This window comes from Hyperolius riggenbachi, chromosome 4 (genome assembly GCF_040937935.1).
Source record: "Hyperolius riggenbachi isolate aHypRig1 chromosome 4, aHypRig1.pri, whole genome shotgun sequence".
NCBI lineage: Eukaryota > Metazoa > Chordata > Amphibia > Anura > Hyperoliidae > Hyperolius > Hyperolius riggenbachi.
This window is the reverse complement of record NC_090649.1, coordinates 376,497,536-376,525,455: the sequence shown is the minus strand read 5'-3', so window position 1 is coordinate 376,525,455 and position 27,920 is coordinate 376,497,536. Positions and strand designations below refer to the sequence as shown.

The following is a 27,920-nucleotide window of genomic DNA, read 5'->3' as shown; positions in this document are numbered from 1 at the left end:
GTCCATGACGTCACTCCGCTCGTCGCTATGGCGACGGTGTAAGCAAAACAAGGAAGGCCGCTCATTGCGGCCTTCCTTGTTTATTCTGGGCGCCGGAGGCGATCGGAAGAACGCCTCCGGAGCGCCCTCTAGTGGGCTTTCATGCAGCCAACTTTCAGTTGGCTGCATGAAATAGTTTTTTTTTAATTTAAAAAAAACCCTCCCGCAGCCTCCCTGGCGATCTTATCAGAACGCCAGGGTGGTTAATTGCCTCAGGTGTGTGCATGGGGGACGGGGTTAATTACCCAGATGTCCGGCGCTTCTATGTTTATCACACGCTCGCACGCGTCCAATGGGATGCGTTCCATGACTCAATACCGTGAAGTTCCAGCTGAAGGAGGAAGTGCGCAGTATTGAGTCGTGGAACACGTCCCATTGGACGCGTGCGAGCATGTGATACGCATAGAAGCGCCGGACATCAGGGTAATTAATCCCCTGTCCCTATGCACACACCTGAGGCAATTAAACCTCATTAGAATCGCGAATTCAGCTAGTTTTCTACCCGTGCGCCCATCACTACATACAGAGACCTAGGCAAAGCAATGAATTTGGGGCCCCCAGCCTCCTGATTTTTGTATTGAAAAGGTATTCACGAAAATTGGAATGTCCAAGTCCAGCAGGCAATAGAAGACCACTAATCATTATACAATACGAGCAGCACAGCTTTTATCTGTGGGCCGCGCTACTGTTATAAGACGGATGTGTGGTCCCCAGATACCAAAATTAAAGGAAATCTTAAAGGATATCAGAGGTCAAATGTTTTAAAGAAACGGGGGAAGCAGGCATATACTATATATCACTTGTCCTGATGCCCACGGCTCCTCCCATTCTCCTCTCTGCCCCCCATAGCTTACCCAACAGCCCCCCCGAAAATCCCCTGGAATCCACTTCTGTTCAACCAGGCCGGTCTCTAGTGCGCAGGCGCTGGCCGGGCTGTGTGTCCTACAGTGCATGCGTATTTGAAGTCATGTGTACGATGTATTGCTGTCATGCGCATGCACAGTGCGCTCCTGGCCATGATGTAGGACTCGCAGACCGACCAGCGCCTGCGGACTAGAGACTGACCCGGCCGACCAGAAGTGGATCCCAGGGGCTTTTCTGGTGGCTGTTAGGTAAGCTTCGGGGGGCAGAGAGGAGAACTTGTGGGCATCAGCACAAGTGATAGTATATGCCTGCTTCCCCCGTTTATGTCAGCGCTGCGTAATATGTTGGCGATTTATAAATAAAATAAATATGTCTGTTGTACCCCATTTCTCTAAAATGTTTGACCTCTGGTATCCTTTAAGACAAATAAAACAGTGAGTTTAACTTACCTGAGGCTTTTTTTTGCAGCCCTCTGGAGTCATCCTGTGCCCACAACATCGGTCCAAGTCCCTCTGTCATGTAGCGGCAACCCCCGCAATGCTAGCCGGCCACACTCTCCTCACAGTGCTCCCGCGGCTGGGAGCGTTCTGCACTTGCCTAGTAAGCGAAAATCGGGAGCATGATCAGGGTGCGCACAGCTCAGGACCGTGCATGAGCAGTATCCTAATAAGGCTTTCCTCGTCCTCCTCTGTTCCAGGGCTGGCAGCCCGCAAACACCGGCGAGGTACGTTTCCTCTTGTGATCCTGCGCAAGCTCAGTAACCGCTTTCCCATCAGACTCAGGCGGAAATAGCCAAGCCCGCCGAGGGCCGCTTTACAGGTGACTCGCGGCTGTGCAGTAGAGCATCTGAATAGAGTACTGGTTAAGGGCTCTGCCTTTGACATGGGAGACCAGGGTTCGAATCCTGGCTAGGGTCAGTACCTATTCAGTAAGGAGTTCAAGGCAAGACTCCCTAACACTGCAGGGTGGCCTCCTGAGCGTGTCCCAGTGGCTGCAGCTCTTGAGCGCTTTGAGTCTGACAGGAGAAAAGCGCTATATAAATGTTCGGATTATTATTATTATCCCCGATCGGGCTTGGCTATTTCCGCCTGAGTCTGATCGGAAAGCCGCTAATGCGCCTGCGCAGGATCGCGTTTGGTAAATATTGCCGGCACTACATCCTTGTCGGCTGTTTTTTTTTGGGGGGAGATGGCACTGGATGCCTGAGGCTTAGGAGGATGGGGGAAGCCTCATTAGGATCCATAGGCTACCCCCTCCCGAGGTAAGTATGCCCAGGGTGGGGGGTGTTACAAGATTCTCATTAAAATTAAAGAATTAAGTAATTACATGCCTCCAGAAAAAAATAAACAAGAAACAATCAAGTAATCACTTGCTTCATTAACTAGTCACATGTCACCAGGTGAATGAATAAAATAGTCACATGCCTCTAGATAAAAGAATCATGTAATCACATGCGTCCAGATAAAAGAATCATGTAATCACATGCGTCCAGATAAAAGGATAAAGTAATCACATGCATCCTGACAAACTTATTCAGTAGACACATACCTCCAGATAAAATAATTAAATAGTAACATGCCTCAAATTAAAATGATTAAGTAGCCAGGTGCTTCAAAATAAAAGAATTAAGTAGCCAGATGCCACTAGAGCTAAGTAGCCGTGTTTCCCCAGATAAAATAATTGAAGTGAAGCATTGTATAAAAACAAGTTACCGTAGATACTTATGTAAGGGGAAGGCTTTGGATCCCATTGAGCCTTTCCGGACCTCTCGCTGTCCCCTCATTGCACAGCTGGCCCCCTGTTGATGTTAACCCCTCCCCACCTGTATAGTTAGCCGGATATCCCCATGGTAAAGTCAGAGGTATTCCCCCTTTTTATATTCAGATGAGTGCCCCACAGCCCAGTACTGTTAGCCAGATGTCATAAATATATTGTCGCCTCCCCCAATGTAGGTAGCCAAATATCTCCCCAGTATAGGCAGTTCACCCCCACCAGTATAGATGGCCAGATGTCCCATCCTCCAGTATATGTAGTCAGATGCCCCCCCCCCCCCCCCCCCCATATATGTAGCCAGATGCTTCCCCAGCCTAGTATAGGTAGCCAGGTGTTTCTCCCCAGCCTAGCATAGGCAGCCAGGTGCTTCCTCCCCCAGCCTAGTATAGGTATCAATGCGCTCCCTCCCAACCTAGTATAGGTAGCCAGGTGCTCCCCCCCCCCCCAGCCTAGTATAGGTAGCCAGGTGGTTCCCCCCAGCCTACTATAGGACTCAGAGCCTTCCCTCTCCATAGGTAAGTATCTTTTTTTTTAATTATTATTTTTAACTTCAGTATTGCTTTATTAAGGTAGGGGGAAACCATTAGAGGCCAGGGAGGCTATAAAGGGGAGGAGGAGGGGATCCATTAGACACCAGGGAAGCTATACTGTGGAGGGGAACCACTAGACGACCAGGGAAGCAACTGGTATATTGGGGAGGGAAAAGCAAACCATTAGACACCAGGGAAGCTAAATTGGGAAGAGGGAAGCTCTAGACACCAGTACTATCCAGGGCCTAGATAGTATTAGGTTTTTTAAGGCTCCCTTTTTTAAAGCAAGCCAGGCCAACAGTGGTGTAACCGGAATCAACTAAAAAACATTGAGGCTGGGTGCACACATAACGTAACATGACACACTGCGTTTTATGTCAAGTTTCATTTTATGTTTTGTGCGATTTTGCTGCGTTTTGACTGCATTTTTGATGCATTTGCGTTAGCATTTTTTAATGCGTTTTATGCAAATCAGTAGGAAGACAAAAGGAGGCTGAAATACTTGATAAAACATTTTTTTTCATAAATTGCATAGAAAAACGCATGTAAAACGCATACCATTGCGTTTCTATTGACTTTCATTATGTGCGTTTTTGCTGCGTTTTTGAAGTTTATGCAACAAAACCAGCATTTTTGAAAACGCACGCCTTTTTTTTTTTTTTCTGTGGCCCATAGACTTCCATTAGTGGCAAAAACACAGTGTTTTCCGCAAATCTAGCATTTCTGCTATGTGTGCATCTAGCCAAAGACACACATTAACGCGCCACAATGGCATAATATCACATTTCTTTTTAAAAAGACACATATAAGAAAAACCTACCCTGTGAAGAGTGGAGTCAGGCATGCAATTCAAGTGGGATGCTGGAGCAAGCGCTGTGGCCAGTAGTGTTGAACAACCCTAGGTCGTGAAAAGGGAGATGAACCTCCAACTTGCACGCAGTCCTACCACACACTGAGAGATCTGGTCATTACGCATTTCGGGGAATACCCCCTTCCTCAGGTGACTCCCCTACACCTGCTGATTTAATTTATATGAAGTCAAGGCTATGTAAACGTCAATACTGCGGCCAGGGGCTAAGCCATCTCGTGGCTAAAAAAAAGACGGCTGGAGTACAATTCACATAATCACTACGCTTTCATCTTCCCTTGCATTGTATAAACAACACAGTTAAAAAGGGGCGGAGGGGGAGTAATATCTAATAATCATCCTAAATAGACTCTATAAATAAACAATAATGCCAAAACGACTACAACTATTCATCAATAAAACAAAGTGCTGATATCTAGATCTTTATTTAACTCGTTTGGGGCCAGGGTGTCTAATTTATAAATCCAGTTTGTCTCTCAGGAACATAAACGTCTAAAATGTTCACCAGGAGACAAACTGGAACCCACTCAAGACCAATAAGGCTCAAAGATTCAGTGCTACTTCCATGAAACTCCACAAGATGCTTAGAGATGGTGAGCTTGGAGAATCTAGGCAAGGTCCACACTTGTCCATTCCAGATTGGATCCGTTTGAAACGGATCTGTTTTTTGTAAATACATTTTTTCCTCCCCGTTTTCCAGTCCGTGAAAATGTATCCCCAGCCCTGGCCATGGGTAAAGGGGGCCGCCATGTTGGAAGGGGTAGCAGCCAGGAAGGGGGGGTTGCAGCGGGGAGGGGGGTCGACCCCCCCTCCCTCACCTGGGTTCCCCCTTCCTCGCTCCCCCTCCAACTACAGTAGTTTTTGCTTAAAATACTTTAAAAATCAATGATATAAAGCGAGCGGGGAACTGACTTCCTTGCATTCCACTGCTCGCCACGTCACTTCTGTAATGCCGCCCTCTGTACTTCATTGGGCAGCATACAGGATGTGATGCAGCGAGTGGTGGAGAGCAAAGAAGTAAGTTCCCCCACTCGCCACTTGCTGTATAACAGATTTTTAAAGTATTTTAAGCAGAAACTATATGGAGGGCAGCGGGATAAGGGGGACCCAGGTGAGGGGGCTGTGTACAGGGGGATCCTTTTTCCTATTGCCCTTCACTACCCCTGCATGTATCAGGATCCATATGCGGTCCGTGAAAATGCAGCAGATCCGGACCTTCTGTTCAGGTTTTGAAAATGGGTCAGTTTTTTGTTTGGGTAAAGACAGCTGGTATTTTTAACATTGCTGTCCTTGGCTCCGGTGTTGATCAGGTTTGAAAAACGGAGCCACGGATACGTTTCTGGACCTAGTGTGAACCTACTTTTACTCCATTTGTGCTCACTAAATCTAGCCCGCCGAATCCAGGCGGTCCTGCCCATTTACATACAGTAAATAGGTTGTTGGATCTGAATGATCTGGCCACTAATATCCACTAAAGGTTGATAATCTATGGGTTAAAAAGGAGCAACTCCCACACCTGAGCTCTTGTATCTAAAGTTGCCCCTGATTCCGTTGCACACTTTACTCGATGCCTCACTTCCCAAGTTTGAGCCTAAATTACACAGTGCAATTAAATACCGGTACTTAACACATTTAGGCCCGGTTCACATTAGCGGTGGCCGTCCGGAATCGCCGTGCCGGAGCCGGACCGCTTGCAGAACGGACGGAACGGACGCACGGCATAGCAATGAAAGCCTATGCGTCCGTTCACATGCGTCCGTTCTGCCGGACCGGAGCCGGACCGGATCCGGACTCCGGCGACCGTTCCAACTTGCGCTATTTTTTGGTCCGGCTCCTCCGGCAGCCGTATCCGGGGCGGAGCCGGACTGCACCATCCGGCCAATACAAAGCTATGAGAACCGGAGAGCGCACAACACACTGGCTAAAAATCCGGATGTTCTACCCCACTTCCTATGCGGATTGTTGCGGCGATTTTGGATGGGGACACATGGGCAAGCATTTTGGAGTGGAGCAGCAGTGACTTTAAACGAGCTGGAGATGTTGGCAGCATGTCGGAGGTGGAGGTGAGTGCTAAACAGCGGAGGGCCTGATTCCACAGGTCCCCCTTCTGCTGACCTCCCAGACCCCAACATTTTTATTTGGTTTGTACTAACTTTTGCCAAACGGATCCGGATCGCATCCTGATGAACACCTGATGCAACCTGACCGGATCCGGATCGGATCCGGATCAGAACCGTACGGTTCCGATCCGGATCCGGTCCGGATCCGGTCAGGTCATCCGGTCCGTTTGGCAGAGAACCGCAAGTGTGAACCGGGCCTTAGTTTTTCTTAAAGCAACCAATAGCTTGGGTTACAGCATGTTTTTTTTTAACAGAGGGTCCTCTAAGGATTCTCCTATTTTTATTTATACGGTTCTGATATAGTAAACTACTTTTTCTGGTCCCTTGGAGTTTACTATAAAGGGATTCTACTGTAATGCCATATATATGTCGGCATATATATAATTTGTACAAAATTCCAGTTTATTTCTGGCATCCTGACCCAGGTTGTTCACTTCCTCATGTAGGTGAATGTTTCAATGTAAAAACTCATCTAGCTTTAACAATACCAACCCTGTCATATCCCTTTACACAAAATGTATCAACCAACGATTGGCTTTGATCCAAATAATCCAAATTTTCAGTACAGTTCCTCCAGTGTCTGCAAAACCGACTCTGGGGGATATTGGACTTCCAATGGGAATGATGGCAGCTCCTTTAATGGAGGTTGGAGTTTCCACTGGTGGGCTTAAAGTGAATTTAGCATATAATTTTGATCATTCCATTATGGGACAGCTCCAAATCAAAACTAGTTCCATTTTGTCTCGTACATAGATGAATTCTATCCCCTTATTGTTGTTACAGTAACTCACAAAATACAAATATTGCTCTTCAGTAGCCTTCCATATGACGATCACATCGTCTATATATGTGGCATAGAGGGCAAGGTTTGCCCCGAATGGATTCTGGGACCAATTATGAAACTTTTTCCAGAATACCATAATGAGATTTGCATAACTTGGGGCAAATCCTGCCACCATCGCTGTGCTGCATAGCTAATGATAGAATTCTCCTCCAAATTCGGATCGATTCCATCAATTTGATCAGATTGGTTAGCAGGATTTCAGATATTAATGGGTACTACCGATTGTTTCCGATCGAATACCGCGATGATTGGAAATGACCGATTGGCCATGGGATTGTACTGTTAATGGCCACCTTTAGTGATTAAAAATCTTATAAATAAATGAATCTTTTGGTAAACAATGGCAGTCACTTGAGATTTAAGAGTCTTAAGGTTCATACACACCTACCAACTATCTGTCCAACTATCTGCCAAACTTGTCTGTTAAGCCCCATACACACGCTCAACAGCGTTCTTTTATGCAGCACAAATGTCCAACAGCTTTTGTTGTGAAACAAGTTGAAAAAAAAAAAAGTATTTTGCTATTGTTCAAAAAGCTTATAAGATTGATAAGAAGTCATTCCAACAGTTGGATTGACTTCTTATCAGTCTCATCAGCTGTTTGAACAATAGCAAAATACTTGTTTTAGTTGTTTCAACTTATTTTACACCAAAAGTTGTATGGGGCTTAACAGACAAGTTTGGCAGATACTTGGACAGATAGCTGGTAGGCGTGTATGAACTTTTAGAGGTAGATTCACTAAATGTAACGCGCTTGTCGGCGCAAGTTAATTTTAACAAGCGCACGCTACACATGGTTCAGTTAGCATAGTGTGCGCTCTTGTGTTACCCACGATCCTTTGAAGTGCTGCACAATGTGTGTGTAGCGTAACCGCGCTACTTCACTAGTGCGGCTGCTACTACATTTATAAATGCAGCAGCTTCCAGACTAGTGAAGTAGTGCGTCACATTTTAGCTAATCTGCCTCACTGTCCCCCAGTTTTAAAGGACAACTGAAGTGAGAGTTATATGGAGGCTTCCATATTTATTTCCTTTTAAGCAATACCGGTTTCCTGGCTGTCTTGCTGGTTTATTTGGCTGCAGTAGTGTCTGAATCACCCACCTGAAGCAAGCATGCAGCTAATCTTGTCAGATTTGACACATGTCAGAAACACCTGATCTGCATATGGTTGTTCATGGTCTATGGGCTCGTACACACTGTCAACTGATGTCACCCATTGAGGATCAGCACCTGATCCCCTTGCTGGGCCTGGATGCACACATGCGTGTCAGCTGTGTAGTTAACGACGTACTGTGTTGCTGTGCGGGGGAATGACAGAGGAATGACGAGCAGTGCATGCGTGACGTCACGTGGGAGGCGCAGGGGTGGCACAAACGATCGGATCGGTGGGGAGATTGGCGTTGCTTGGGTTGGGTCTCTTTCCAGCAGATCGCTTGGGGGTCGGGGGTCTTCAGGTGCCGTACAAATGCCTGATTGTCGGCTGAGGCGGTCGTTCTCGCACAGCTTAGCCGACTTAGCCATGTGTACGAGGCTTATGGCTGAAAGTCGATGATCAGCAGGACAGCCAGGCAATCTGCATTGTTTAAAAATAAATAAATATGGCAGCCTCCATATCCCTCTCACTTCAATTGTCCTTTAACCTCCCTAGCAGTATTGACAGATATGCACGTCAATACAAAACATGCTGTGAACAGTATTGACATACATACACGTCAAAACTCTCCTGCACAGTGTACTTGACACATTTTGGCAAGTTACAGGTAAAAAAAAGGTTATGAACGCTAATTTTATAACTTTTTGCCCAAAAATCCTGGGGAAATTGAACGCCATGGAGGTGTTAAAGAGACACTGAAGCGAAAAAAAATATATGATATAATGAATTGGTTGTGTACTATGAATAATTACTAGAAGATTAGCAGCAAAGAAAATATTCTCATATTTTTATTTTCAGGTATATAGTGTTTTTTCTAACATTGCATCATTCTCTAATATGTGCAGATTACACAACATTCTGCATTCAAAATGATTCTTTCAGAGCAGTCTGTGAACTAATGACCTCTCCTCTGGCAGAGAAAAAGTAAATAGTTAACTAACAGTTGAGATAATAAAAGTCAGAAAACAGCCCTTTTGAAAGTCGTAGAGATAATGGCTTTTTTGCATAGAGATAACAACTGGAGTTTCTTAACTCTTCCTGTACTGGAAACAATTAGACTGATGTATCTGATCGTAATGTTTTATTTCTTAGCTGTACTACACATATAAATCATAATATCATAGTTTTTTTTCGCTTCAGTGTCTCTTTAAGCTGAATACTCACCTGAAGATGGATCGGAGACCCTCACAGCGATGCCTCCCAACTGAGAGCGCTCCCTGATCCACCGTCCTACCTGTGGGAGCATGCGACTGTACACGACAGGTGCGTACGAGAGGTTAAACGACTGCGGTACTTTGCTCGGGAGTCATCGGCAACCTTAACCTTCCTGGTGTTATGATTATTTCCAGATTTAATTTCTAAAAGCCATACAATTTTTTCACAAGCTTTTAGACCCTAAAAACAAGAAGACAAACATACATCAGAGAGGTCTGCAGCAGCTCCTGCATGAAACCCACTCTGGCACGGGATTACCATTCTTTTCTGCGGCTTTCTGTCCCGAGCCTGACTCGGGATTACTGCTAAGGAGGTTAAGGATCCAATCTGTCCTGGCGGTTGTATTCGGCATGCATTGCGTAATGTCATTTGTGTAATCGCACACATGTACCAGCGGAAACGATTGCGCATCGCTCACAGAATCGACTGTTGTTAGGATAATCAATCACTTAAAAAAATCACATCATGAGCCTTTAGGCAGGATTCATGCTTATCTGTCAGTTTTCTGCATGCAGTTTTCTGCACATCATATGGGTTTGCATTTAGGAAAACGCATGTTTTTGCACAGAAGCTAATATACAGTGGTTTGCAAAAGTCAGCAAACTGTTGAGTGTAAAGAAGTTTATCTTTTCATTATCAGTTACTGTAACTGATAATGTAAAGATAAACTTGTTTACACTCATCAGTTTGCTGACTTTGAACAGCATAAGTGTATCTGTGTAACATTTTGCCTGCATGATTCCATCACCCAGCCAAAATGCACACATTTTCATGGTTCGTGTTATGTTATACAATCATTGTTTTCTGTATATTTTATAACCATTTATTTGCAAAGTGTTTATTTTTTTTATAAAAGTATTCTCTCTTTTGACCACTAAGTGGAGCATAGTACCCCTCCTTAGGTAGCAACAAGCCTTGTTCACATTATAAATCGCAAACGCTGAGCTATTTATACTGTGATTTTTGATGAGCTTTACCCTGTAATTTGCGCTTACACAAGCACTTTTCTAAGCGCTTTAGCTCAGCGATGTTTTTTAAACTTTAACCCGAAACTCTTTAACCCAGAAATGATTAAATACAATGCATTTATTCATAGAAGCGTTCTGGAAATCGATATTTGAAGCACTTTTTCAAGCGCTTTGCGATTTTCCTTTACCTTCCATTGAGCCAAACGCTCAGAAAATGGTACATGTAGCGTGTTTGCGATTTTAGTAAAATTGAAACATGCACATGTGAACACTGTCATAGGGAATCAAGTGCTTTTAGGAAGATTTCTAAAAGCCAGCACTTAAAACCCCCCACAAATGCTCATTGTGTGAACGAGCCCTTAATGCGCGGTTGTATTCGGCATGCATTGCGTAATGTCATTTGTGTAATCGCACACATGTACCAGCGGAAACGATTGCGCATCGCTCACAGAATCGACTGTTGTTAGGATAATCAATCACTTAAAAAAATCACATCATGAGCCTTTAGGCAGGATTCATGCTTATCTGTCAGTTTTCTGCATGCAGTTTTCTGCACATCATATGGGGTTGCATTTAGGAAAACGCATGTTTTTGCACAGAAGCTAATATACAGTGGTTTGAAAAAGTCAGCAAACTGGTGAGTGTAAACAAGTTTATCTTTTCATTATCAGTTACTGTAACTAAAGATAAACTTGTTTACACTCATCAGTTTGCTGACTTTGAACAGCATAAGTGTATCTGTGTAACATTTTGCCTGCATGATTCCATCACCCAGCCAAAATGCACACATTTTCATGGTTCGTGTTATGTTATACAATAATTGTTTTCTGTATATTTTATAACCATTTATTTGCAAAGTGTTTATTTTTTTTTATAAAAGTATTCTCTCTTTTGACCACTAAGTGGAGCATAGTACCCCTCCATAGGTAGCTACAAGCCTTGTTCACATTATAAATCGCAAGCGCTGAGCTATTTATACTGTGATTTTTAATGAGCTTTACCCTGTAATTTGCGCTTACACAAGCACTTTTCTAAGCGCTTTAGTTTAGCGCTTTAGCACAGAAGGAGGAAGTGTGCGGTAGTGAGTCTTGCTACGCGTCCCATAGGCCACATGCAAGACATTTGGGATGCATAGAAGCCAACGGAATTCTGGGTAATTATCCCCCCCCCCCAGTCTCCCATGCACACAGCTGAGACGATGAAGCCTCATTTTAATCACGAATACGAGTAGGTAACTACTCGTTACTACTCGTGAGCCCATCACTGCTTCCTTTTAAGCAGGGACTATGCACTCTATATGCGAAACTGTAAAATCAGAATCGATGAAAACTGTACCATTCCTCAAATCATTACTAACTCTATTATAACTAGCAGTAATAGGTGTAAAAGTATCTGAGATGATCTTATACACTCCCAGTTGGCTGACCTTGAACAGAATAAGTGCCTCTGTTTATTTATTTATAGTATTTATAAAGCGCCAACATTTTATGCAGCTATGGATATTAGTTAGGGTTATAGACAGTATTTAGGAGTGACATACAGCAATAAGGCAATACAGGAGGGAATACATGCAAACCAGATCACGCAGCACAGTATGAGTACAAGGTAATGCTTAGTCAGTCACTGGATGGGAGCATGGAGATTAGGCAAGTCAAGTTCACTCAAATCCATATTGTAAGGGATAGCGGACCCGCTGCCAGTATGCATGTGGCAGCGGGCTCCGCTTCCCAGGCTCTCACCGCTGGCGTGCCGCCGAGCGGGGCAGTGCGGACGGCGGAGTCCGCATGCTCGGCGGACTCCGCCGCGCAGTTGGTTCCTGTGGGGTCTCCTTCGCCGGCTCTCACTCACTGCATGACGTGCGCGCGCGCAAGGAGGCAGGACCTTTTATGCCTCTAGACGGGGAGTCAGCTGACCAGGCCGGTCAGCTGACTCCAGCTACTCTGTGGATTGGCTGGGGCTCTGGGGCAGCGCTGGGCAGCTCTTGTCGTGAATACATCCGTGTTAGCGCTCAGACCTTAGCTCAGTTTCCTAGGTGTTGATACCAAGGACGTCACACCTTAAAATAGGATTGTATTTGTATATTTACCTGTGTTTTGACTCTGGCTATCCCTGACTACTCTCTACTCTAAATCGCTCTTGTACTTCTGCCTATCTGAATTCAAGTTGCCGACCCTGCCTGTTACCGACTCTGAATCAGCCTTCTGTTTCTGTACTGTTGCCGCCTTCTCTGTTGCCAAACCTCTGCTTGTCTGACCTTTCTCCCTTCAGTGGAACGTCTCCCACTGTTGGGTTATCTCTGAGGCTTGCCTCTCCGAGACACCCGCCCCAGCAGACGATTACTGCCAGGGGCTGAGATTCCTCTATTTTGCCGGATTTCAGGATCTCACACACGGGGTTTCCATTCAGAGGTAACCACACCTCTGAGGAATTGCTGTGTGGTGGATATTTCCACGATATTGTGTATTTGTCATCGTTATTATTCTTACTGTGTCCTGTATCTTGCTATACTTGTATTATTGGTGATTCTGCAGATCACCACATAATCAGGTATAACGTCTGTATTATTGGTGATACTGCAGATCACCAATAACCAGGTTTTCTCTGTTTGCTGACACCGATCGTGACAGAACAGCAGACCACATTATGGATGCATTACGTAGCCAGGTTGAGGCTTTGACCACCTCGGTAAATAACCCCATCAAGGTGGTTAATACGCAACAGACCCAGATCAATCAACTGACTGGGTCTGTGCAGGTTCTTCAAACGACTGTTACCACAATGCAATCCCCTTCGGTCACAGATCTTCGTATGGCAGTACCTGAGCAGTTCTCAGGTCATAGGTCTGACTTCCAGAATTTCCGCAATCGAGTATTGTCCTATTTTGAATTAAGGCCAAATTTATCAGGTTCTGAGCTTCAAAGGGTGATGTTTATAAAGACCTTATTAACTGGGGACTCACAAACCTGGGCATACGGTCTACCGCCGGAAGATGCGGCATTAACCTCAGTCCAGGAATTTTTTAAAGCAATGGCTATAATATATGATGATCCGGACGCTTCCATCACTGCCGAGGGGAAGCTTAAAAATCTTAAACAGGGTCGGGATTCTGTTGAAGTCTATGCGGCAGAATTTCGGAAATGGGCTGTGTCGGCTAGGTGGGGGTCATATACGTTGTTGGACCGCTTCCTTTCAGGTCTGTCAGATGCGGTCTTTAAGCTAATGTTGGGTCACCCTGAGCCTAAGTCTATTGATGACGCGATTTCGTTGGCCGTCCGAGTGGACCGCCGGTTATGCTATCATCGTCAGTCAAGAGGGAAAAGTGCACTAAGGTCACTCTCCTATGCTTCCTCGTCACCTACCCTACCCACAGATGAACCGATGAAGATTGGACATTCCCGCTTGACACAAGCGGAGAGGGATCGCCGGAGGTCTGAGAGGCTTTGTCTGCATTGTGCAGAGGAGGGTCACTTTGCAAAAAAATTGCCCCAAGAAGTCGGGAAACTCTGCTGCCTAGGAGTAGTTGGAGGTAGCACCCTAGGCGAGCAGACGTTACCTCTGAACAATAATCGTTTACTCTTACCTTGTTCTATTTCTTGGAAAGGCCGGGCCGCGTGCACTGAGGCCTTCGCGGACTCCGGTTCAGCGGCCAATTTTATCGACTACGAGTTTGTAAAAAGATTGGGAGCTCCCTTACATTCATTAAACCGTCAACTAGTAGTCACTGCAGTAGATGACTCTCCATTGCAATACAGACAACCTCTCTCTCAGACTCCACTGTTGTCATGCACGATAGGGGTTCTACACAAAGAGAAATAACAGTTTTTAGTGCTACGCATGACAACCTCCACCATTATCCTTGGTATGCCCGGGTTGCAGCTCCACTCCCCGCAGATTGACTGGGCGTCAGGACAGTTACTCAGTTGGTCACTGTACTGTCATAATCATTGTTTGGCGAAAGTAGCTATTTGTACCACCAAGGTGGAGGTTAAAGGGGTGCCAACACAATACACTGAATTTGCTGACGTGTTCTGTCCTAAGTCCGCTGATAAACTCCCACCTCATCGGACTTTCGACTGCCCCATTGACTTGAGATCTGGTTGTATGCCCCCTAGAGGTCATCTCTATAATTTGTCAGGGCCTGAGAAGCTGGCAATGTGGGAATACATTGCAGAAAATCTGGCAAAGGGGTTCATCCGTCCTTCCCGGTCACCGCCCGGGGCGGGTTTTTTTTTTTTTGTGCAAAAAAAAGACGGTGGCCTTAGACCCTGTATTGATTATCGTGGTCTAAACAAGGTCACCATAAAGAATCGCTATCCTCTACCCTTGATAGACGATCTTTTCGCTCAGATAACTAGTGCCAGTATTTTTTCAAAATTGGACTTACGAGGGGCATAAAACCTGGTACGCATCAGGGACGGTGACGAGTGGAAGAGGGCCTTCAACACGCCCGACGGGCATTACGAGTATCTAGTTATGCCCTTCGGGCTGTGTAACGCCCCGGCCGTCTTCCAGGAGTTGATCAACGAAGTGTTCAGGGAAGTGTTGGGAAAGTTTGTACTCGTGTATCTAGATAATATATTGATTTTCTCCACCAAATCTTGTTGAACATCGTAAACATGTCAAATTCGTGTTAAAGAAATTGAGACAGAATTCGCTGTATGCAAAATTAGAGAAGTGTCTCTTTGAAGTCACTCAGATTCCTTTTCTTGGTTACATTATTTCCACTTCAGGTCTCTCTATGGACCCAGAAAAGGTCTCCGCAGTCTTGGGGTGGCCCCAACCGGTAGGCTTGAAGGCACTACAGAGATTTCTTGGTTTTGGCAACTACTACCGGAAGTTCATTAAGGGGTTTTCCTCAGTAGTTGCCCCCCTTACCAGTCTTACCAAGAAGGAGGCTGATCCATATCATTGGACATCGGCGGCCCAGGCAGCCTTCGATACCCTGAAAGGGTTATTTTGTTCTGCACCCATTCTGAGACACGTAGATGTTACCCTTCCTTTCATCTTGGAGGTAGATGCATCAGAGATCGGGGTTGGAGCTGTGCTGTCTCAGCGTTCGGGACTTCAGGGTAAACTGCACCCATGTGCCTTCTTTTCCCGCAAATTCTCTCCGGCGGACATTGGTAATCGGAAACTGTTGGCCATTGAGTTGGCCTTTGAGGAGTGGCGCCACTGGCTAGAGGGGGCAGAACATACGATCACGGTCTTCACAGACCATAAGAACTCGGAGTACATTGAAGGGGCCAAAAGGCTTAGTCCTCGTCAGGCCCGTTGGTCTTTATTTTTCTCGCGTTTCAGATTTGTCATCACGTACACCCCAGGTAGTAAGAACGTCAAAGCGGATGCTCTCTCCAGATGTTTCGAGCCTGAGACAGCGCAATCTGCAATTCCCGAGAGCATTCTACCTCGCAAGGTGGTGCTTGCTGCCACTGAGACCTGGGTGGATTGGGCAGTCACATTAGCTGCCTACCAGTTAGATACTCCGGAAGGGAAACCAGAGGGGGTTTTGTTTGTACCAATTCCCTTCCGATTACAGATCATGCAGTTGTTTCATGCCCATAAAAACGCAGATCACCCTGGGGTCACTCGCACTCTGGACTTAGTCACGAGGTGTGTTTGGTGGCCTTCATTGGCCTCTGATTGCAGAGAGTTTGTCAGGGAATGTGTTGTGTGTGCCAGGAGCAAACCTTCTCGCCAGGCCTCGGTGGGTACCCTGCAACCCCTGCCAGTGCCGAGTGAACCATGGACCCATCTGTCCATGGACTTCATTGGCGAGCTTCCTCGGTCTGAGGGTATGACAGTCATATGGGTAATCGTAGACAGGTTCAGCAAAATGGCCCATTTTGTCCCCCTGAAAGGATTTCCTTCGGCTCAAGAGTTGGCGGATCTCTTTTTACAGCACGTTTTCCGCTTGCATGGGATTCCGGATGATGTGGTTTCCCCTTCGCGGAATTTGCGCACAACAACCTGAGAAGCTCCTCTACGGGGTGGTCCCCTTTTCAGGTTGTGTCAGAAAGATCTCCTAAATTTTCCCCTTTACCGGTGTGTTCCTCTCCCTTCCCAGCCCTGGAAGAGTGGCAGAAGGTTTTAAAAGAGCTTTGGACACAGGTAGAAAAGAGTTTAGGGGTAGTCTTTCAAAATTAGAAGAAACAGGCAGACAAGAGGCGATCTGTTGAATGGCACTTTACCCCGGGGGACATGGTGTGGGTGTCGACAAGACATTTGGCACTCAGACAACCATCCACCAAGTTGGGTCCCAGGTTTATAGGGCCTTATCCAGTGGCCAAAAAGATCAATGACGTTTCTTATGTGATTGACCTCCCAGCCTGCATGAGGAGTGCGAGATCATTCCACGCCTCGTTGTTAAAGCCGGCAGTATATGTGGATTCCTCTCTCCCCGCCCCCCCCAGTGGTAGTGGAGGGCCAGTCAGAATATGAGGTAGAAAAGATCTTGGATTCTCGTTTGGTACAGAATTCTGTGCAGTATCTGGTCCATTGGAAGGGGTATGGTGTGGAGGATAGATCTTGGGTACCAGTGGGTCGCATGCATGCCGAGAGATTGAGGAAGAGGTTTCATCAGTTACATCCTGGGAAACCAGGTGGGAAGTGTCCGGAGTCCACTCCTCAAGAGGGGGGGGGGGGGTACTGTAAGGGATAGCGGACCCGCTGCCAGTATGCATGTGGCAGCGGGCTCCGCTTCCCAGGCTCTCACCGCTGGCGTGCCACCGAGCAGGGCAGTGCGGACGGCGGAGTCCGCATGCTCGGCGGACTCCGCCGCGCAGTTGGTTCCTGTGGGGTCTCCTTCGCCGGCCCTCACTCACTGCATGACACGTGCGCGCGCGCGAGGAGGAGGGACCTTTATGCCTCTAGACGGGGAGTCAGCTGACCAGGCCGGTCAGCTGACTCCAGCTACTCTGTGGATTGGCTGGGGCTCTAGGGCGGTGCTGGGCAGCTCTTGATATACATATAGGACTTGCTTGTCAATAGAAAGTTGTCTGCTGTCGTGAATACATCCGTGTTAGCGCTCAGACCTTAGCTCAGTTTCCTAGGTGTTGATACCAAGGACGTCACATCTTAAATCGCTTTTGTACTTCTGCCTATCTGATTCAAGTTGCCGACCCTGCCTGTTACCGACTCTGAATCAGCCTTCCGTTTCTGTACTGTTGCCGCCTTCTCTGTTGCCGAACCTCCGCTTGTCTGACCTTTCTCCCTTCAGTGTTGGGTTATCCCTGAGGCTTGCCTCTCTGAGACGCCCGCCCCAACAGACGATTACTGCCAGGGGCTGAGATTCCTCTATTTTGTCGGATTTGAGGATCTCACACACGGGGTTCCCATTCAGAGGTAACCACACCTCTGAGGAATTGCTGTGTGGTGGATATTTCCACGATATTGTGTATTTGTCATCGTTATTATTCTTACTGTGTCCTGTATCTTGCTATACTTGTATTATTGGTGATTCTGCAGATCACCACATAATCAGGTATAACGTCTGTATTATTGGTGATACTGCAGATCACCAATAATCAGGTTTTCTCTGTTTGCTGACACCGATCGTGACACATATCATGGGTGTACGGTTATGGAGGTGCGTGAACAAGTAGGAGACAACTGGAGGAGGACCCTGTCGATGGCTTACAATCTAGAGGGAGAGGCAGGGACACGAAAGGTAGGAGACCAGAGTTCAGCTATCGGTTTAGAGCACCAATGAGGGGGGATACATAGGACAGAGTGAAAAGGTGCGTTTTGAGAGTCTTCTTGAAGATGTTGAAGGAGGGGGCAGACCTAATGAAGGGAGATAGGGATTTCCTTAGTGTTGGAGCAGCTCTTGAGAAGTCCTGGAGGAGTGCATGGGACTGGGTAATGCGGGGGGAGGGGGGGGGGGTTGGCGGTCAGGCGAAGGAGCGGAGTGAATGGCTAGATGTGTACTTCTGAATAAGATCGGAAATGTTGGTTGGGCAGACTTTGTGGACAGATTTGTAGGCCAGACACAGTATCTTGAATCTGATTCTGGACTGGATAGGAAGCCAATGGAGGGATTCACAGAGGGAAGCCGCTGTGGTGGAGCAATGGGAAGAGTGGATTATTATGGCTGCTGCATTCATGATGGACTGCAGTGGAGCAATTCAGGGAGACCAGACAGAAGGGCATTGCAATAGTCAAGGCAGGAAATTATGAAGGCCTGGATGAGGATTTTGGTGGTGGCAAAAGTCAGGAAAGGGCGGATCTTGCAGATGTTACGGAGGTGGAAGTTGCAGGACTTTATGAGGTATGAGGTTTTGGATGGGGGGGGGGGGTGAAGAAGACAAGGTGCGGAGTGCGCTTGAGAGGTAGGTCGAATGGTAGGGTGATTAACAGTGACATGTACATCTGGGAGGTTCAGGGAGGGCTGGGGTGGGAAGATCAGAAATTCTGTTTTGTCCAGGTTTAGTTTCAGGAGCCTAGTGGACATCCAGGAGGAGATGGGCAGGATGAGATGGGCTAATAGACAGGAGGAGCCCTTGTCCATGGTAGTGGTGGATAGGTCAGGGGTGTAGAGGTAGATCTAGGTGTCATCTTCATACAGATGTTTGTTAAAACCCATGGACGAAATAACCTTGCCAATAGAGGATGTCTATAGGGAGAACAATAGGGGGCCAAGGACCGTGCCTTGGGGGACTCCCACTGAGAGGTGCTTGAGGGTGGATGAGGATTCAATGAAGGAGGTCATGAAGTAGCGTTTGTAGAGGTAAGATGAGAGCCAGGCCAGGGCGAGGTCATGAATTCCCAGGGAATGGAGGAGTAGGGGATGGTCCACTGTGTCAAAAGCTGCTGAAAGGTCAAGGAGGAGGAGAATGGAGTATTTCCCTTCAGCTTTAGCTAAGGCAAAGTCATTGACCAGTTTGGTGAGAGCTGTTTCGGTTAAGTGGGCAGGCCGAAATCCAGATTGCAGTGGGTCTAGTACGGAGTTGGCATTGAGGTACTGGGTCAGGCGTTTGTGAACCAGACGCTCAAGGAGTTTTGAGGCAAAGGGGATGAGGGAGATAGGGCTGTAGTTGGAGAGTAGTGAGGGGTCGAGGGAGGGTTTCTTGAGCAGGGGCAGTACTGTGGCCTGCTTGAAGTCTGAGGGGAAGGTGTCTGTGGGTAGGGAGAGGTTAAACAGGGCAGTGAGGACTGGAGCGATTACACAAATGACATTTTGCAATGCATGGCAACCAAGTGTTAAAAAGTGAAAGTTTGGTTTATGATTAATATTCTGTCCCATTACTTTTGGTCCCTTAACAAGTGGGAGGCACATATGCAAACTGTTGTAATTCCTATACCATTCACATGATGTGGCAGTAAATACCCTCTAATTAAAGCTGACAGTCTGCAGTTAAAGCACATTATTGTGTTCTTTTCATTTCAAATCCATTGTAGTTGTGTATAGAGCCAAAAAATGTTAGAATTGTGTCGATATCCCCGTATTTATGGACCTGACTGAAGGTAATCAGCAGAGAGGATTGTTTTCTAGTACATGATTTTTCCTATGTCTATTTTGCTACCTGTGTATGTTAAAACAGGAAACGTGACATATGATCATGTGACTGTGACTAGCCAGTCAAAAACTTACATGTCAAGCACATCATGAAATTGGTCATGTTTCTCAATTAAACATTAGGTTTTTCTTAAGCAGAAAGACAAACTTAAGATTCCCTTTAATCCCCATACACACAGGGATATATGTTGCCCAGCAGGAATTTCTACATGACCCCTTGGGCAACAGAGCTGTTCTGGCGATGTTCAGATGCGTCAATAGCTTCCACAATAGTCAAGTAGTAGGTGGCGCAACGTTCCACAGTAGGGTGTATAACCAGGGAGCTAAATATCGTCAACCATCCAAACAAGCAAAAGCCCAAAGTAGGTTAGTACACTGCGTCTTAATGCTGAAACTTTTTATTTTTCAAAGTATAAGTCAACACAGATTTGACAATTGTTTTGAGGTTATAGAGGGTCCTCTTCTTCAGAATAAGTGAAGAAGGGAACCCTCCGTGTCTAATGACGTATGTGTTGCTATGGAGAGAGGCTGAGGGAGAACGAGTGGTGCTTAATGGAGCAGATTCCCACGGGTGGGGGAGGCAGAAGAACAACTCGATTGGGTTGTGACTAGCAATGGGGATTGATAAAGATCAGGTGGCCACTGTACACTTGCTGGAGAATCTCATGATTCTGAGCCAAGGCGATTTGTATCTTCCGCCATAGCCAAGTTCATTCCATCGTGTGTACGTAGCATTAGGTATGTAATGATTAAGTAAGCAAGAGATCTTATCTATTTGTCAAAATTACCTCACAACACTTGAGGGATTAGCAAACATCCTTGCAGGAACACGTTTGTTGTCCTGTTGTAATTAATGCATCTGCATTCAAAAAAATATCTGTCATGTAAAAAAAAAAAAACAGAAGCTAGGCACAGGCTATGATACCAGATGCATGCTGCCAGGCAACTTGTTTAAAAGGAAACAATATGGCAGCCTCCATATCACTCTCACCTTGGGTTTACTTTAAGCATGGCTATGCACTATACAGGGTTGGATTTGCCATAAGGCACTGTAGACACGTGCCTACAGGCGCCTGGTGATGGAAAGGCGGCTCACTCCCTTCCTCGAGTGCCTTACTCATTCCCCTCCCAAGAGGAGCATAAATGAGAGGTTACTCACCCAGAGCTCAGCATTCCATTGACAAGATCTCCCTTCAGTTTGGGGCTCCTCTAGCTACCCAATACCTGCAGACACCTCTATCTATTTAGTATTAGGTAGCCGAAGGCACACTCAGTATTAGGGGACACCTGTGGCTACCTACCACCGGGAAGGGGAACTAAGGAAGGAGTGACAGAGGGGTCAGCCAGCAAATTTGTGCTGTTCGGTGGGGGTTTGTACGTTCATGGGGGACAAAGTGTAGGGGCCAGAACATCTGTGCCTATAGGCTCCTGTAATGTAAATCCGGGCCCGGCAGTATACCAAGCAAACTGATACAAACAATATCTGGCTGTCGAAGCTGGAGAGAAACAGCCAGAAAACACCCGGCCACCGGGAGCCCGATCTGGTGTAATAACGTCTTGGTTGGTTCTGGGTGAGGTAAATCTGGTGCAATAATACTCACAAAGGTGGGTTGCTTCATGGAGGCAACCACTCGTGTACACAGATGGGGAAGTGCCGTCCCCACTCAGCCTTTTCTTGGAAGGTCTTGGTTGCAGCTCCAAATAAAAAAAATATTCGGCTCGCTATATAAGCGAGAACGAATCCCCTACTAGGTAGGGTATAGTGGGTAAATTTGGATGGTAGGAGGTGCCCAATTGAAGAAGATATGTGAATATATGACACTTTAAAACCGTTTTTGTATAAAACTTTTTTTTAAAGAATTAGAGGATATTTCATAACAGGATTGAATATAATTTAATTTATTAATTGCGAATAGCACAGTGACAACGCGTTTCTCGGCTTAAGCCCCTTCCTCAGGTCAAATATGTGCCGGCTAAGTCGCGGGCAGTGTCCGGTTGCGCCTGTCTCTGGCTGTGTTGTGTGCTGGTCCCTACTGTTCTGTTCAGGGCCGGATTACCGACCAGGCAACAAAAGCAATCGCCTGGGGCCCCATTCAGAGTCAAAAGGGCCCCATCAGCACATAAACCAGCCCTCGCTATCCTGTCAGCGGTGGCTGGATGGTATAATGGTTAAAGGGACTCTGAGCAGTGCAGTAACTTTGGAACGATGCATATCATTTTAAAGCTCTCTTTCTCCTCTTTCCAATGATATATAAACCGCTGCCCTATGCCTTTTAGTTTTCGCTATTTTCGCGATCGAAATAGCGGCCACAGCAATTTCGATAGCGAAAATAGCGAACACTAAAAGGCGTTGGGTGGCAGTTTATCTATCATTTGAAAGAGGAGAAAGAGAGCTTCAAAATGATATGCATCTTTCCATAGTTACATTGTATTACACAGGACGACTTTTCTCCAAAGTCGGCAGCTCGATTCAGCACAATGCAATGAAATATGAGGAACCCAGGGGGATATAATTACAAACATCATGCAGGATGTAATTAATTACTTGTGGGTATGCTTAAAGGCATACCTACAGGCACTGCCCGGAGTCCCTTTAAAGGGATACTGTAGGGGGGGTCGGGGGAAAATGAGTTGAAGTTACCCGGGGCTTCTAATGGTCCCCCGCAGACATCCTGTGCCCGCGCAGCCGCTCACCGATGCTCCGGCCCCGCCTCCGGTTCACTTCTGGAATTTCTGACTTTAAAGTCAGAAAACCACTGCGCCTGCGTAGCCGTGTCCTCGCTCCCGCTGATGGCACCAGGAGCGTACTGCGCAGACCAAAGAGCATACTGGACTTGTGCAATACACTCCTGGTGACATCAGCGGGAGCGAGGACACGGCAATGCAGGCGCAGCGGTTTTCTGACTTTAAAGTCAGAAATTCCAGAAGTGAACTGGAGGCGGGGCCAGAGCATCGGTGAGTGGCTGCGCGGGCACAGGATGTCTGCGGGGGACCATTAGAAGCCCCGGGTAACTTCAACTCATTTTCCCCTGACTCCCCTACAGTATCCCTTTAAGGGCTCTGCCTCTGACACAGGAGACCAGGGTTCGAATCTCGGCATCACGGCATCATTTGACAAGACAAGACAAATAGCATTTATATCGCGCTTTTCTCCTGGCGGACTCAAAGCGCCAGAGCTGCAGCCACTAGGACGCGCCCTATAGGCAGTAGCAGTGTTAGAGAGACTTGCCTAAGGTCTCCTACTGAATAGGTGCTGGCTTACTGAACAGGCAGTGCTGCTGATTGTCTTCAGAGCCAGGCTCTCCTCCTAGGTACCCCTACTGCTACTGTGCGCTCTGCCGCTGCCCACTCCTCCCTCCCTTTCCACAGAGAACCACAGCTGCAGCAAGAATGATAGCAGCAGATGGCAAACACTTACTCACCTATCCATGATCCAAGCGATAGAGATCCCGTCATCTGAAACCCATCTGTCTCTTCTACAGTGCAACCGCTCGCTCTGTACTTCCTGATTCTCAGATCAGACAGGAAGCAGGAAGTAGTAATAGTAGTAGTAACAGAGCGGCAGCACTCTAGAGGAGACAGATGGGCTCCGGATGACGGGACCTCTATTGCTTGGATCGCAAAAGGTGAATGTGAGTCATCTGGTGCTGTCATTCTCCCCCGCTGCGGCTGCCTTCTCTGCTGGACTATCGTATTCACTGGGATGGAGGCTGCATGGTGGCTGTCTAGTTTGGGAGGAAATCGGTTGATCGGTGGTGGGGGTGGTTATGTAATTCTGTCTGGGGAACAGCTTCTGGTTTGGCGGTGTCCAGAGCTTTCTGCTATTTCCAGGCTGGAGATGCAGGGGGAAAGTGCTGCTGCTGTGATATCTGGCGCCCTCTTCACAGGGGTGCCCCAGCCCTTTGAGTGCAAATGTCCCAGCCATTCATCTCTTACTCTGCATTTTGCCGCTGCTATTCCCTGCATTGTGCACCCACAGAGGAAAGCGGACTGTTGCCTATAGCAACCAGTAGCTCGGCTGCCCCGGTGTGTGTGGCATGTTGCTGTGCAGCTGCATCTTCTAAATCTATTACGACATGATACGGGGGCCCAAATCAGTTACTTTGCTTAGGGCCCCATTTAGCCTTAGAGCTGGTCCACACTAGGTCCGGAAACGTATCCGTGGCTGCGTTTTTCAAAACTGATGAAAAACGGAGTCCCGGATACTAATGTTCAAAGTAGCAGCCAGCCTCACCCAAGTAAAAAACGGATCCGTCTGCGTTTGCGGGGACCCGTTTTCAAAACCTGAACGGAAGGTCCGGATCTGCTGCATTTTTACGCAACGGATCAGGACCACGCAGGGGTAGTGAAAGCAATGAGAAAACGCATCTCCAGCTCCACAGGCAAAAAACTGATGTTAAAACGGATAGCCTGAGCTTTATGATTGGCCCAAAAAATCCTCCCACTCCTTCCTAATGATAGAGACGTTTTCTGTCAGGGAAAAACCTGAACGGAAACTGATGCAAAACTGATGCACTTTCATCAGTTTGCAGTACGGTGGGTACTTCCCCTAATCTTCCCCGGATCCGGACTGCAGTGTCCGTCCTGCAACTGTGTCTAGTGTGGACCTAGCCTAAATCCGGCTCTGGTTCTGTTGAACAAAATCACTGTACCTCCTTCTGATGTTCATATGTATGTAAGCTGTGTGTTATAACATTTTGTCAGTCTACAGAAATAGAGTCTGAAGAACGCTTATTAGCCAAAAGCCTACTCTTTTCTTTTAAGTTAGCTAATAAATAGTATCTTCCTGATTTAACTTCCAACTTATATATCTTGATAACAGTATTTGCCTTGTTAAGTATTTAATCTGTGTCAAATAATATTGCCTCTCAAATCTCTGCATCTTCTATGCTCCTGCATTCGATATTATATAGAGGAATCAGGGAAAACTCTAGGTTGGTGAGTTGTATGCAGAGAGAATTGTAAAACATACCAGTAGTCAAGTGCATAGTTATAGCTCCTGCGGTCACATGGGCCTGGGGGTAAGAGGGGCCCTCCTCTCTCTCTTCCCCAACATAAATAGCAGGGCAATCTCAGCAGAGCACATATATTTACTCCAGTGCCAGGTTCTCTTGTCCACATCGCTCCAGCTGGTCAGCATGCAAAAGCATCCCTCCGGCTACTGATGTCACGACATGCATCAGGAGCCTACTGAGTGATGCTGCTGCATGCTGACCAGCTCGAGTTAATAAGATGAGGTGATCGGGTGTTGGATTAAGTATACTGTATGTGCTCCACTGTGGCTGCACTTCTTAGTAAGGTGAGGGGCAGATGTTACACTGGCTGCACTTCTTACTGGAGGGGGGGGGGGGGGGGTGTCTCTCAGGTCTGGGAGGGGGGGCATCCAATTTTGCAAGGGGGGCCCATGGTTTGTAGTTATGCACCTGCTGGATGGCTAATTGGCTTTTTCCAAATTGGCCTAGAGTGTGGTAGGTATGTTAGACAGGGACAGTTTGCGACATTATGTAGTGAACATTGAAAAGCATTGTGTACTATATAAATGCATAATGAAAATAAGCTGAAATGTCACATAAATTACAGCAAAATGATCCCTCATCTCAACGAAGGACGTGGAGGAACACAGCTATGGGAAGAGGAAACTATATACAAGCTAAAGATAAAGGTAAAATAGTAAAAAAAAAAATTAGGACAACAATGTGGGTGTATGGGCAACATGGTGGCATAGTGGTTAGTGCTCTCACCTTGTACTGCTGGGTTCCCGGTTCAAATCCCAGCCAGGGCACTAGCTGCATGGAGTTTGTATGTTCTCCATGTATCTGTGCAGGTTTTCTCAAGGGCACTCCGGTTTCCTGAGACATTCCAAAAACATACAGATAAGTTAATTGTGTTTTCCTTAAATTGGCCCTAGACTAGGATACAAACAACACTACACAATATAGACACATGACTATGGTAGTGATTTGTGAGCCCCTCTGAGTGACAGTTAAGTGAAGTGACAATGGGCTTGATTCACTAACATAAATAGCAGGAGTAAGCTGCTGTTATTCTCGCTATTTAACACTGCACACCTTAATGCATGCTATGTGCGCTATTGGCAGCATAGCTTGCATTATTCCTTCTTGTCAGAATAACGCTTACTATGTCCAGCATAGCGAGCGGTTGTAGCTAATGCTGTATATTACCTGCAACGGGCGCTCTGATCATCCCGCCCGGGATCCCTTCGGGTCCAGTAACTTTAAAGTATGTGATCCTGGCACTCTGATTGGCCCAATAGACTGCCCGTCTTCAGTGTCTATATCTTGTGCGCTTTTTAAGTCCTGGGTGTAACCAAGTGCTGGGACAACATAGACATTCTCTTGAGGCTGAGTGGGGATGCACCACATAGGGTAGACTAGAGAAAAGAAGGCAGATCTGCCAGACCTTACAGCCATACAGCAGAATATCTGGCACTTCTGAGGCAGCAGCATTATGAAGCTAGAGGGGAAGCCAAAAAGAAAATATTTATCCAAAGTAACTATACAATTATTTTTTTTACTTATATTTGTATTATCATTTTCAGTATAAAGTACAGAACATGTCCAAGAGCAGATTTTACAAACTTTACCCGTAAATACATAATATCAAAGGTTACCAATGCCAATAGTAACTTCAGCAGCAGAAGGTCAGGAGTGGAGCAACAGGAAGTCCTACAGCAGATAATAATCAGAGTAACGGCAATAATGACAATCACAACGGATCTTTAAAATTCTCTGAAGTGCCCATTGTGTGCGATAACATGACCTTGCGTGTTCCGTGAGTGCCCCCTGCTCAGTAACATACAGTTAACTGTTTCCAGGCTCCAGTAGCGCACAGTGAACAGAATAGGGTCTGTAAAATGTCTCCATGTCAGCCTGAGTCTATGTAGGCATTAAGAAAACCAAGGATCTTATCTATTTGCCATAAATATCTCACAATCATTGCAAGATCCCTTGTTATTTATGTATCTGGATGACACTTATATTTGCAAAAAAAAATCTCTCTACCTCCTTCTGATTGTATGTTCTAACATTGTCATTCAACAGGAATAGAGTCTAAAGAAGACTTGCAAGCAGAAAGCTTACTGTTGTTCTTTTAAAGGTTACCCAAGGTGACATGTAACATGATGAGATAGACATGGGTATGTACAGTGCCTAGCACACAAATAACTATGCTGTGTTCCTTTTTTTCTTTCTCTGCCTGAAAGAGATAAATATCAGGTATGTAAGTGGCTGACTCAGTCCTCACTCAGACAGGAAGAGATTACAGTGTGACCCCCGCTGATAAGAAATTCAAACTATAAGGGCCCGTTTCCACTACCTCGGCGCGATTTCAACGGGAAAATCGCGGCACAAAATCTGCATGCGGTTGCGGTTTCGTTGGCTTTTCTATGCGGATCTTCACGCGGAATTGCTCGGGGGTTTACACAACGTGATTTTAACCATGTCAATGCTGGCAAGCATTGACATGGGTTTTTAAGCGGAAACGCATGCGGAAATGCCCCTGGAAAACCGCAAGACTAAAATGCTTGCGGTTTTCCTATTTAGTTACATTACTGACGAATCACGTGTGGGTGTGCGGCGTGCGAATTCTGATGGGTTTGCTGTGCAGATTTGTTCTGCACAACAAACCGCACAGAATCCCGCACAAGTAGAAACAGTCCCATCCACTTGTACTGTCTATGCGAATCTGCATGCAGGAAACGCATGCAGATTTGCTCTAGTGGAAACGGGCCCTTAAACACTTTTCTAGCAGAAAATGGCTTCTGAGGACAGGAAAGAAATAAAAAGGGTCAATAGATCATAGATTTAAGCTCTGGCATACTTCAATGAATGTGTTATTGAGCAAAAACAATAAAACAGTTTAAACTTAAAAAGTAGCTTTAAACATAAAATAAAACTGTGGAATATCTTAAAAAGTCATTTTTAGGAGAAGGAAGATAGATACAATCATTTATTTCATTAGTTTATTTTTGCCTCAGATGTCCTTTAAAGGAGTTATCAGGCATTCTGTAGT

General features: G+C 46.3%; 1 long non-coding RNA gene across 1 annotated transcript in view; it reads left to right on the top strand.

Moving 5' to 3' along the window:
- The window catches only part of LOC137504087 (uncharacterized), a 29,379-nt gene extending 2,344 nt beyond the window's left edge, over positions 1-27,035 (top strand). The window contains exons 2-4 of the long non-coding RNA XR_011019413.1: positions 9,333-9,455; positions 25,470-25,551; positions 26,951-27,035. This is a non-coding gene — a long non-coding RNA (uncharacterized lncRNA). The remainder of the gene's footprint in view (positions 1-9,332; positions 9,456-25,469; positions 25,552-26,950) is intronic.
- Positions 27,036-27,920: the final 885 nt, after the last annotated feature.